Here is a 10,265-nt window from a genome sequence, read left to right as displayed (position 1 = left end):
AATTGCTTTATCAGCAGCGAAATATCATTATAATAAGTTCTTAACCTTATACATTATATCACCAGACCTTATATTAATTCTTCATTGTGTCATTGTTAGATTATTTCACAGCAAAATTATATCATCATTTACTTTCATCAATTAAGGCATAAGTATATCATTTTTCATTTCCAAAGTTTTTTTCCCCCCCCTAGCCACTGATAAAACAAATCCCATATCTTATAAAATTGTTCATCCTCTTGCTCTCTAATTTCAAATGTCAATTTACTCATTTCAGCCCAGTCCATTATTTTTCGGATAACTTCTTCCTGTTTTTGGTATTGTTTCGTTTTTCCAGTTCCCAAGGCTTTGAAATGCTCTCTTCAACTGCCCCTCCCTAAGTTGCAAAGCGAAACTTCCCAGTGGAAAACTTCTGGGCGCTTTCCCTCCCTCCCTTCTCGGGGGGACGACAAGACCGATGGCTGTTATAGCAGCGGGCGCCCGGTATGCTGCTGGCCGGACCCGCCTGTCCTCCTGCCACCCTCCTCCGGGGAGGCTGTTTTCTTTTTAATGTCATGTATTGATGTGGCAATAACCAACATCGCCATGGTTACACTTCTACAGTTATTTTGCAGAGCCAGCCGGGTCCCTTCCACGCCTGGAAAAGGACATCAGGTGACCAGTCTGCCTGCCCGGCCATTGGCCCAACTGTAAGTAAACACCAGCATCAGAGGGTTCAAAAACGGGGGAACAGCCCTTGTCATTTGCAACAGTTGGTGCCCCTGAGCATCGTCAGCCCCATAAGCCATTGTGTGGGGGGAGGCTGTTGGCTGCCGGCACGTGGCGACCCTTTGTTTTTGGAGATCCTGGCTTAATTGTTTCCTTCTGCCCACCCCCCGCCTCCCTCCCCCCCTTTTACCAGTTCCCCATTAATCTGCCTGAATGACGGGAGACACTCCACCCGTGCCATCTGCCGCTCTCCAGCCCCACATAACAAACGAGTGGGGTCAAGGGGGCGGGAAGGGTCGGAACCCACAGCAATGGCCTCCTGTCAGGGGCCACGTGCACCCCCAGGCCCCCACCCTCCGGTCTGCTTTGGCACTTTCCTGGGCGAAAGCTGAAATGCACCCGGCAGCTTCAGCCGCTGGGTTATTTGCAGCCTCAAGTGGTTGTTGTCGGTGTTCATCACACCACTGGGCACCTGGTATGTGGCAGAGGGAGAGAGAGAGAGAGAGAATCACACCCTTTCCCCTAGCAAATGTCCTGGCATCTGTGCCCTGTGCCCCATCTTCTTCCACAAAGCGGCACCCTTGTGGAGTTATCTGGATGTGTGAAAATATAACTCTGGGAAGCAAATACTCCTCTTCTTAAAAAAACTTCCCTACTCACTTTCTCCTTTGAAAGTGTTTTTCTTCATTCTTTGGAGCTATAGCAATATATAGCAGTAGACTTATATACCGCTTCATAGGCCTTTCAGGCCTCTCTAAGCGGTTTACAGAGAGTCAGCATATTGCCCCCAACAATCTGGGTCCTCATTTTACCCACCTCGGAAGGATGGAAGGCTGAGTCAACCCTGAGCCGGTGAGATTTGAACCGCTGACCTGCTGATCTAGCAGTAGCCTGCAGTGCTGCATTTAACCACTGCGCCACCTTGGCTCTTGGGGAGCTGGGTATGTGTAGGAGAGGATGGGGAGATTTGGAGCAGCTCCATGCCGCCCTTGAGGACATCATTCCCGTTTTGAGGAGGGCTGTTCCTAAGAATCTCCGCGGCTTCTCTCCCGGCGGAGCAACAGCCGTCTCTCCTGGCGCTCATTTAAATCAATCGTGGCTCTGATGAGATTTCCCCGTAGAATGACGGGAACGGAACGGACGGGTTACTTCTCTCCCCGGGAGATTTCTTGCTCTCTGATTATTTACCCCAAGAGATTTGGGACCCTTTGCCTGCCTGTTGATAGCCGATCCTTGCCTCTTTATTCTGTCCTGCTAAGGGAGCCCCCCTTGAGAGATGGGTGGGGGGGAGTTGGCAGAGAAATCTGCTTGCCAGGCCCATCAGTTAAACCGGCCAATGAGCCAGAGTGTGCGGTGGGCCTGTTTCTGAATTTGCTATGGAAGAAGGTCACTTTAGCACAGTGGTTCCCAAACTTGGCAACTTTAAGACTTGTGGACTTCAACTCCCAGAATTCTCCAGCCAGCAGAGCTGGCTGGAGAATTCTAGGAGTTGAAGTCCACAAGTCTTAAAGTTGCCAAGTTTGGGAACCACTGCTTTAGCAGTACACACACACAAACACACACACACACACACAGCCTTTTGGAGGATGAGAGCACCCTGTTTTAAGGAACGCATTTTTAAATCTAAAATGCTTTTTATTCTCCAATTACCCTCTTCCACAATCAGACACGGGCAGCCTTTCTCCTCCTCTTTTTCCTGATCAGTGGTCGGTTAAGAAGCATGGGTTGCAATCGCGCAGCCGCAGCCTTGCCGCTAACCTTTCCGTGGGCAGGTATAACGGTGCTGCATTTTTGGCTGGGCAGAGGGACCGTCTCGAGCCCCGACCCCAATCCACCCACCCAGAGGCAGCCTCCTTCACGCTTCTTAGCTGCCGGTGGTTCCCTCGGAGCAGGCCAGCGTAGCCTCTCGGGCCCCTGAAGGATTACAGTCCTTGGCTGAATGAAAGGCTCGCGTTTCCTTTTGAGGGTCCCACCACTTTCTCACCTGGCAGCCCACCCTTTACGGAGATTATCCCCCTGCCCCCTCAGTTCTCTTTGCTAGGACTCCCTGGAACACAGGCTCCTTTAATCCCCCACACGTTGTCCCATTGTGGTCAAGAGAGATCTCAAACTGGAGCCCCAAATCCTCCGGGAATCTCCCGTGGGCTGCAGTGTGGGCCCTTTGGAGCAGATGACCCGAGCACAATCGGACTCGCACACATACAAACAAACGCACCAGCATGGATCCTCAACCCGTTTGTTAACCTGCAGGAGAAAAAGAAATGCAACAGGCCCATCCTTACGGGGAAGATTTCAAAGGTCACTCAAATCGAAGCGAGTAATTTAAGCGAGATTTAACGGAAGAGACCTGTCTGGATTCTCTGCCTCTGGCCATAAACTGGAGAAGAAGGCTTTGCTTCCCCCTCAGCTTCACTTGGATTCAGAAGGATTCGAACATCTCTCTGTAGAGACAACTGCAGAGTTACCAATTCTGCAGCATCCCGATTCTGGTCGACCGAGACGCCCTTCGTCTTTCCGTGGCCAAGATGGGATCCGCTTCTCCCCTCTCCTTTCTCTCTCTGGCTTTTCCGCTTCTATTTTTTAACCCTGACTTTGAAATCCGCTTCTCTTCATGTCTACCAGCCCCATAGAAACGCTCCCAAGTGAAACAGAAGCTTATTCTCAGCACAATTACCCCTCCCTTCCGCTAATTGGGGGGCCATTCCTTCATGCCCCCCCTCCCACACCGCCCGCCCGTGGAGCACTCAGGACCTCGGGGTTCCCGTCCTGCACTGTGGTGACAGGAAGAAAGTAAATTGACCTGATAGAATTTGACAGGTCTATTCTCTTCTTAAAAATCGGTCAGTCTGGAAGATTTTCTTTTACATAATCCGAAGTGGTTTCTCATGAAACGGGACAAATGCTACAGCGCACTTTGGCTATAATGGTCTGGATTTTGTATACATATTTTTTTTTGCCACTTTTAAACGGGGGTCACGCAATTCGTGGGTGGAAAAATGACCGCGGTGAGGAATTACAGCTTTATTTTTTGAGACGGCGGGAAGGAACAAGGAGGATTTGGGAAACTGGGCTATTGATAGAAATAAGCATTTTTGTAATAACTAAGGTGACTTCTTAAAGGCTGCCTGAAACTCTATATAAACTGAACTATATGTGTCTTTTTTTAAACTGAGAAATAACCTTAATCCGCCAAAGGGCTGCATATTTGATCTAAGCAAAGTTATTCGCGTTCCTTATGCTAAGAATTAAAGATTCTTGCCCATGTAATTTTCAAATTCCATTTATTCTACTCTTATCAAATTTGGCAAGTACAGATCATTTAACAACTTGCACCTTAGCAATGGGATTTCGGTACAAGGGGGCTGAAATTGTTAAGGGCAGCCTGCAAAAGTTCACCGTGGAAGATCTCTTCGTGTTAATGGCAGGTGCTGTTGCCACCACTGTTTTGGGAAGGTTGGTTCTCTTGCGACTGGGGGGGGGGGGATTTCAGATCAGGTGGGCAGAGGTCTTGAGTGTGCAGGATCTAAACCCCTCTTGCTCCCCTGACATCTACCAGAGGGGCTTCAAAACCGCGCCATGCTGGAGCGAACAGTTAATTCCCCCCCCCCCGGGTGCATTGCGTCAGTGCGATGTGGTTGTTTTTAGGGAGTGGGGAGACTGAAATTTGGACAATGCTTCCCCAATCTAGTGTGGCCTCTTTATCCATATTTGCAAGACAGAAAAGTTACGAAGAAGATGAGGAATGTCTTGAAAGCAACTCCAGAGCCAAGCGGATCGAATCGGAGGTTTCTCCCCTGGATTTGCACCTGGAGGCACCCCCAGCCATCCAGCCGGGCCCAATAGGGAAGAACGTGGCTGTGTTGGGACTCCGATCAGATTGGCAGCTCGTGACTTTATAGTGCAAGAAGACTTTCGCTCCGACTAAACACACAAGCTTGCCAAGAAGGGAAGCCGTTCGAGCCACCTGTTGCTTCCAAGACAGCCTTCAAGGTCAACCCAGAGTAGATTATGCTGCCTAAAAAGATGGTGGGTCGTTGTGATGGGGCTAAAGGAGGCCCCCGATTCTCCAGAAGGACCCCTGAACCACAGTCTCGGACTTCCCAGAGCGTGGAACGGTGTTCAGATCAGACCGGACTCCCAGACTGTGGAACACTCCTCATCACCTCCCTCTCTCCATCTCTCTCTCTCTGCTCAGTCATTGCTCCGGAACCACAGGACCTCCCCCTTCTGGGAGAGAGGGGGCAGAGCCCACCGACTCTCCCTCGACTGCCAGGCCTGGATTCCCAGAAGGGGAGGCTGGCAGGGCTCCCCCACCCCCTCCCCCACCACGGGGCTTCCCACTGGTTGTCCCAAGCCCAGCGCACCCCAAAGGGAATTGGATTCAGAAGGGGTGTTCATTCCAGAGGGAGAGCCCATTTTTCGGAGGGAGGGGACCCTGACAAGAGGAGGGCCCATTTGGGGCACCTGAGGGTGGCCTCCCACAAGGGCTGGAGGGGACCAGGGGCCCTGATTGGGGAGTCGGGCAGCTTCTCCTGCAGGGAGAAGGGCCGGCGGGGGCACATTTCGGCGACTCACTCGGGGCGCAGAATAGACTTTCCGAGGAAATCGGAGTTTGGAAGACGGGGGGGGGGGTTGAGCGTGGGATGAAGGCGCTTCGGTTCCTCCTGCTGCAACAAGGGACTTGGGCACCGAGGCAGGCGGGGGCGAGCCTTTAGGGGCTCCGCATGGGGGGGGGGGGCAGAGCCAGCCTTGGAGGCGTTGGACGGTACCTGCGCGGAGGTTGCGCTCAGGGAAAGCCTCTGCCGAGCCCCGGAGGCAGCCCGGACTCCGGGGCTTAAACTCCCCCGGGCGAGAACGGGGGGAAAGAGAGACGGGGGCGCCTGGGGAGCGGGGGGGAGCGCTCACCTGTAGTCCTGCGGGGAGGGTCGGCGGGCCGGTCCCGGGTTCCTGACGAGGCCGGACATGGCGAAGGGGGGGTCGCTTTCGATCATGGCCTGCCGGGGGGAGAGAGCCGGGTAGCTATCCAGCATTTCAGCAGGGAGGGAGGGAGGGAGGCGCCGGGCAGGGCTCCCCGGCCTGCCCTGGCACCAGAGGGGCGGAGGGGGGCCGCGGGGCAGGTACCTCCGAGCCGGCGGCTCCTCTGCCTGCCTGGAGGCGGCTGGGGCTGCGGCCCGCGAGGGGCGTCCGAGGGAGGCAGCTGGCGGGGCGGCCGGCCGGCCGAGCAGCGTTTTTAAATTTCCCTCTCCGGAGCTGTCCAGCTGGAGCATGCGCGCCCAGGGGCCGAGGGGCGGGGGAGCCTCCGGGGGGGAGGGGGAGAGGGGCGGGGGAGCGACCCCTCCCCTGCTCGGAGCCGCTGGGCGGGCAGCGCGCGGGGCTGGCTCGCAAAGGCGCAGACCCCCGACTCGTTGAGGACTAGCCGCTTGCGAGGTCCGCGAGGCCGGGGCCAAGAGACGGGCGCGCGGCGGCGGCGGCGGGGCCGGGTGAAGGCGGCTAGTCGCCCGCCTTCCTTCCCGCCTCGCCCGGCCGTTCGAGACGGCGGGAAGGAGCCCGCCAGCCGCCGCCTCGCCCCTCCCGGCCCCGGCAGGGCCTTCCTGCGGGGGGCGCTCTCCGGCACGAGACCCCCCTCCCGCCCTCCACGCAAAGGCTGCCCCCCCCCTCCATCCCTCCCCAACCGCCTTCCCCAGTCTCTAGCGCCCCGAGGGCTGGCTGGGGACGCTGGGCGTTGTAGTCCCCGCGCAGTTTGAAAGTCCTTTTTGGGGAAAGGCTGAAGGAGTTGTGGTTCCTCTGGCGCCCTTCCCTGCCGGACTCTGGTTCAGGAAGGACCCCTCGCCCTAGCTTTTCCTTGGGGGGGGGAGAAAGCTGAAGGTTACTTGTCCCCCCCTCACTTTATCAGGTTTCTTGACTGAGTACTCCCTCCTTCACCCTTCACCCTGGTCACCCAGTCTGTCTCTCCCACTGGGAGAAGCTGCGATGGAAGTGGGGCCTCCCCAAATCTCTTGAGCGTATCTGCTGAACCCCCTCCCCTATTTAATGCCCCCCCCCGGGACTGGACAGGCCTGGCATCCTCAGGAGGGGGGATTTGGGCTTCTCCTCTGGCTGAAGACCTGGAGGGATGGCTGGATGTGGGGCCAGCCTTTGCCCTGCCCTCGTGGGTCAGATTCAGCCCCCCATTTGTGTCCCTTTCGAAGTCAGGGGCCCGTCTGAAACTTCTGGCTGGTTTTTCTGGTCTTGCTCCGTAGGGAAGGATGAAAACTCAATGTGCAGACATTCAAGCAAAAGACTTCTGCAGTCTCTCCAGAGGGAATTCAGCCTCTTTTCTAGCCACTGAGTGAAGAGGATGAAGGAGGGAGAAAGAAAATTAATGCTGAACAAGAAATATTCTTTATAGGGCAAAATGGAAAATGCAGAAACAATGGCTGAATATCCTTTAAGTAGCGCAGTGTTTACATTCACCTTGGAATTTGCAATCCATGTTGTCTACATTTAAGAAAAAAACACAGCACTGATATTCTTAAACCCTCTTTGGGTCTCTGGTAGGGAGGAATTTAAACTGAACTCGATACAGTTATTTCAGTTTTCTAAAAGCCTGGCTTTCCCCCCCCCCCTGCCGCATGAAAAACGTGTCTCGGTAACACTTTTCATCTGTGTAACAAATTGTAGTTAAAATCATTACGTGTGAAATTGCCAATTAATCCCCACAGGGGCGAGTCCTTTGGTAGAAGTCTACCCACTTGGGACCGTACAGATGGTGAATCTGAGTTTTACAATAGACCCAACCTCTGATTAAATGCGGAGATGTAACGGACAAAAATTGGGCTAGGGGATAAAATCTCGGGTCCTAGTGCCCTACAGGTTCAGCATAGTACAGTCTTTAAAACTTTATTCTCTTACTTCAGTGGATCCTAGGAGCAAAGATTATTCTTAGGATTCCTATAGGAAATCATTTTGCACAGCCTGAAAGAAATATACAGCGAATCTCTTCAAAAAGCAGAATGTAAGGCAGAAAGCTCACAAGAAACTCCCTGTGAAAACTGCTTTACTGCTGTTTCACTACTGCTCTCTGTTGCTCCAAACTTTGCATTAAATCTTAGAGAACTTTTAGTGTCTCCACGGGGACCTATGTTACAGGTAGCCTTGCAAATACTTTGCTTCCCCATTTTTTTTTAATTTCAGAAATGACATTTTGTTTAAATAATGAATCTTGACTGGTCATCAGAGGCAGAAATTCCCGCTTTCTGTTTGGCGTGGTGGCCCAAGACCTGGTTCGGTATTAGCAGTTAAATCTTTTTTTGTGTGTATTCCAATCCCTCACCCATGATTTCTTGTTTCTAGATTTTATATCATCTGGGCAGAATTATAGATCCTTCTTTTGGCTGGAATTACTGAGTGTCAGGTAATTAAAAGGGTTCCACCACAAAACCGTGGAGGACAAAATCGCGCTCGACGAAAGCGCGCATTTGACGTCATCACAGTGCGACGAAAACATTGCGCTGTGATCGAAAAATGTAAAAATAAAGCGAAAACCTTACCCTAACCCCCCCAAACCTAACCCTAAACCTAACCCTAAATCTAACCCTAAACCTAACCCTTAACCTAACCCTAAACCTAACCCTTAACCTAACCCTAAACCTAACCCTAAACCTAACCCTTACCTTTATGTGAATCGGCTTGGTTTAATTTAATTTTTATTTCAATTTTTAATTTTTTTCATTGCGCTGTGATGACGTCAAATGCGCGCTTTCGTCGATCGTGATTTTGTCCTCCGCGGTTTTGACGGGTCATGATTAAAAGGTGTTGTTATTTTTTAGCGCTGGGCCTGGTAATTCATTCTTACTTTAATAGGACAGATCCACCCGTGGCCTGGATATGCATTTACCATCACTTTCAGTTTCAGTTTTGACATGGCTTCAAAAATCCCATTAAACCATTTTTTTTTTCTGGCCTCCCTTGACCAGAAACTGATAAATAATGAGTAGAAAGCAGTCTGGTCCCTTCCCCCCCACCCCTTACTCAAGGGCCGTGCCCCACAATTTAAAACCAACATTTCCCAAAGCACTTCATGGATTTGGGGAAAGGTCAATTAACTTCTGTTTCCTCCGAGTAACCCTGGGAAGAACGGACTGCGGTCGTGTCCAGAACGATTTGTCCAGTGACCTTCAAGGGCAGGAAGTTCACAAGTGCAACTAACAATGTCATCTCAAATTTGTTCCTGGGTTGGTGTATCGCAAGAGAAGGAACAAGGGTTGTGCGGCCTCTCCTCCTCCTCCGACAATACTCAGGTTCCGAGTAACGTCACTGATTTTATTTATTATTTATTAAGCAAACGTATATGGGCTCCATAGGTGACTCCAGGGGGCTTGCAACATTAAAAATCCCTGATGTTAAAACCCTCCATTGCCCCCCCCCAAGTCCTCACGGCAGCAGCAACGGAATCAAATCAACTGCCCGATGGATTTTATGTCCATTGGTGGCCCTCAGGCCCACTGGCAAAACCACGTCTTCAGGGCCTTTTAGAAAAATGAGGACCAATCTTCCCCCAGGGGAAATGATGTCCGATAGAGCAGTGTTTCTCAACCTTGGTAACTTGAAGATGTCTGGACTTCAACTCCCAGAATTCCCCAGCCAGCGAATGCTGGCTGGGGAATTCTGGGAATTGAAGTCCGGACATCTTCAAGTTTCCAAGGTTGAGAAACACTGCGATAGAGAATGGGCCACCACAAAAAAAGGCCCTTTTTCACGGTCCCACCAGATCTCATCCCTAGCAGATTCCTTCTTACCACATTAGGTGTGCGCCACGGAGTCACAAGACACACCAAAGATAGATGTGTATCTCCCGTGTGTCTTTTTCCCTTTTCTCTCCCTTTGCAGAATCCGTACTGTTGGAACAATGGAAAATCGATGCGCACCGAGATTGGTTTCCCACACGAAGACTGAAGGGGAGCGGTACTTTTTAAGGGGAAGCTAAGAGATGGTGACTGTCATGTTTATTCCTTGAAGTGAAAGCTCTGGACTGGAGTTTCAAATGTTCTCTTGTTTTTATTATTATTATTATACAATTGTATCACAGCGGCCAGTTGTTTCGCCGGATTTGGCATTGGTTACTAGTCGGGCCCCACCCAGGGGCCTAGGACATTATAACGTATTTTTGTAATATGCGTGCAGATCCAAGCAGTGCGGCTTTTTGCATTTGACTGATGGTGATTTTGTCAATTTTTAACTGTTTTAAATGCAATTCCAGTGCTTTTGGAATGGCACCCAGTGTGCCAATTACCACTGGAATTACCACTTCTGGTTTGTGCCATAGTCGTTGAATTTCGATTTTTAAGTCCTGGTATCTTGCGATTTTTTCATGTTCCTTCTCGGCGACCCTGCTATCACCTGGTATTGCGATGTCTATGATTGTGACCTTATTTTTCTCAACCAGTGTGATGTCTGGTGTATTATGCGCCAGTATTTTGTCCGTTTGTATACGGAAATCCCACAAGATCTTGACCATCTGATTTTCGGTGACTTTTTCAGGCTGATGTTCCCACCAGTTTTTTTGCTGTTTTAATATT

At 51.3% G+C, this 10,265-nt stretch overlaps 1 long non-coding RNA gene across 1 annotated transcript; it reads left to right on the top strand.

Annotated features, from left to right (window-relative positions):
• The first annotated feature begins 594 nt into the window (after window positions 1-594).
• LOC148048802 (uncharacterized) lies at window positions 595-9,789 on the top strand. The gene is made up of 3 exons (XR_015695356.1): window positions 595-689; window positions 8,041-8,101; window positions 9,577-9,789. It is a non-coding gene; the product is annotated as an uncharacterized LOC148048802 (long non-coding RNA).
• Window positions 9,790-10,265: the final 476 nt, after the last annotated feature.

This window comes from Thamnophis sirtalis, unplaced genomic scaffold, assembly GCF_051295495.1.
Source record: "Thamnophis sirtalis isolate CommonGarterSnake01/CBP01778 unplaced genomic scaffold, rThaSir2_p1.2 scaffold_2, whole genome shotgun sequence".
NCBI classification, from domain to species: Eukaryota; Metazoa; Chordata; class Lepidosauria; order Squamata; family Natricidae; genus Thamnophis; species Thamnophis sirtalis.
This window is presented reverse-complemented; position numbering and strand designations above follow the sequence as displayed.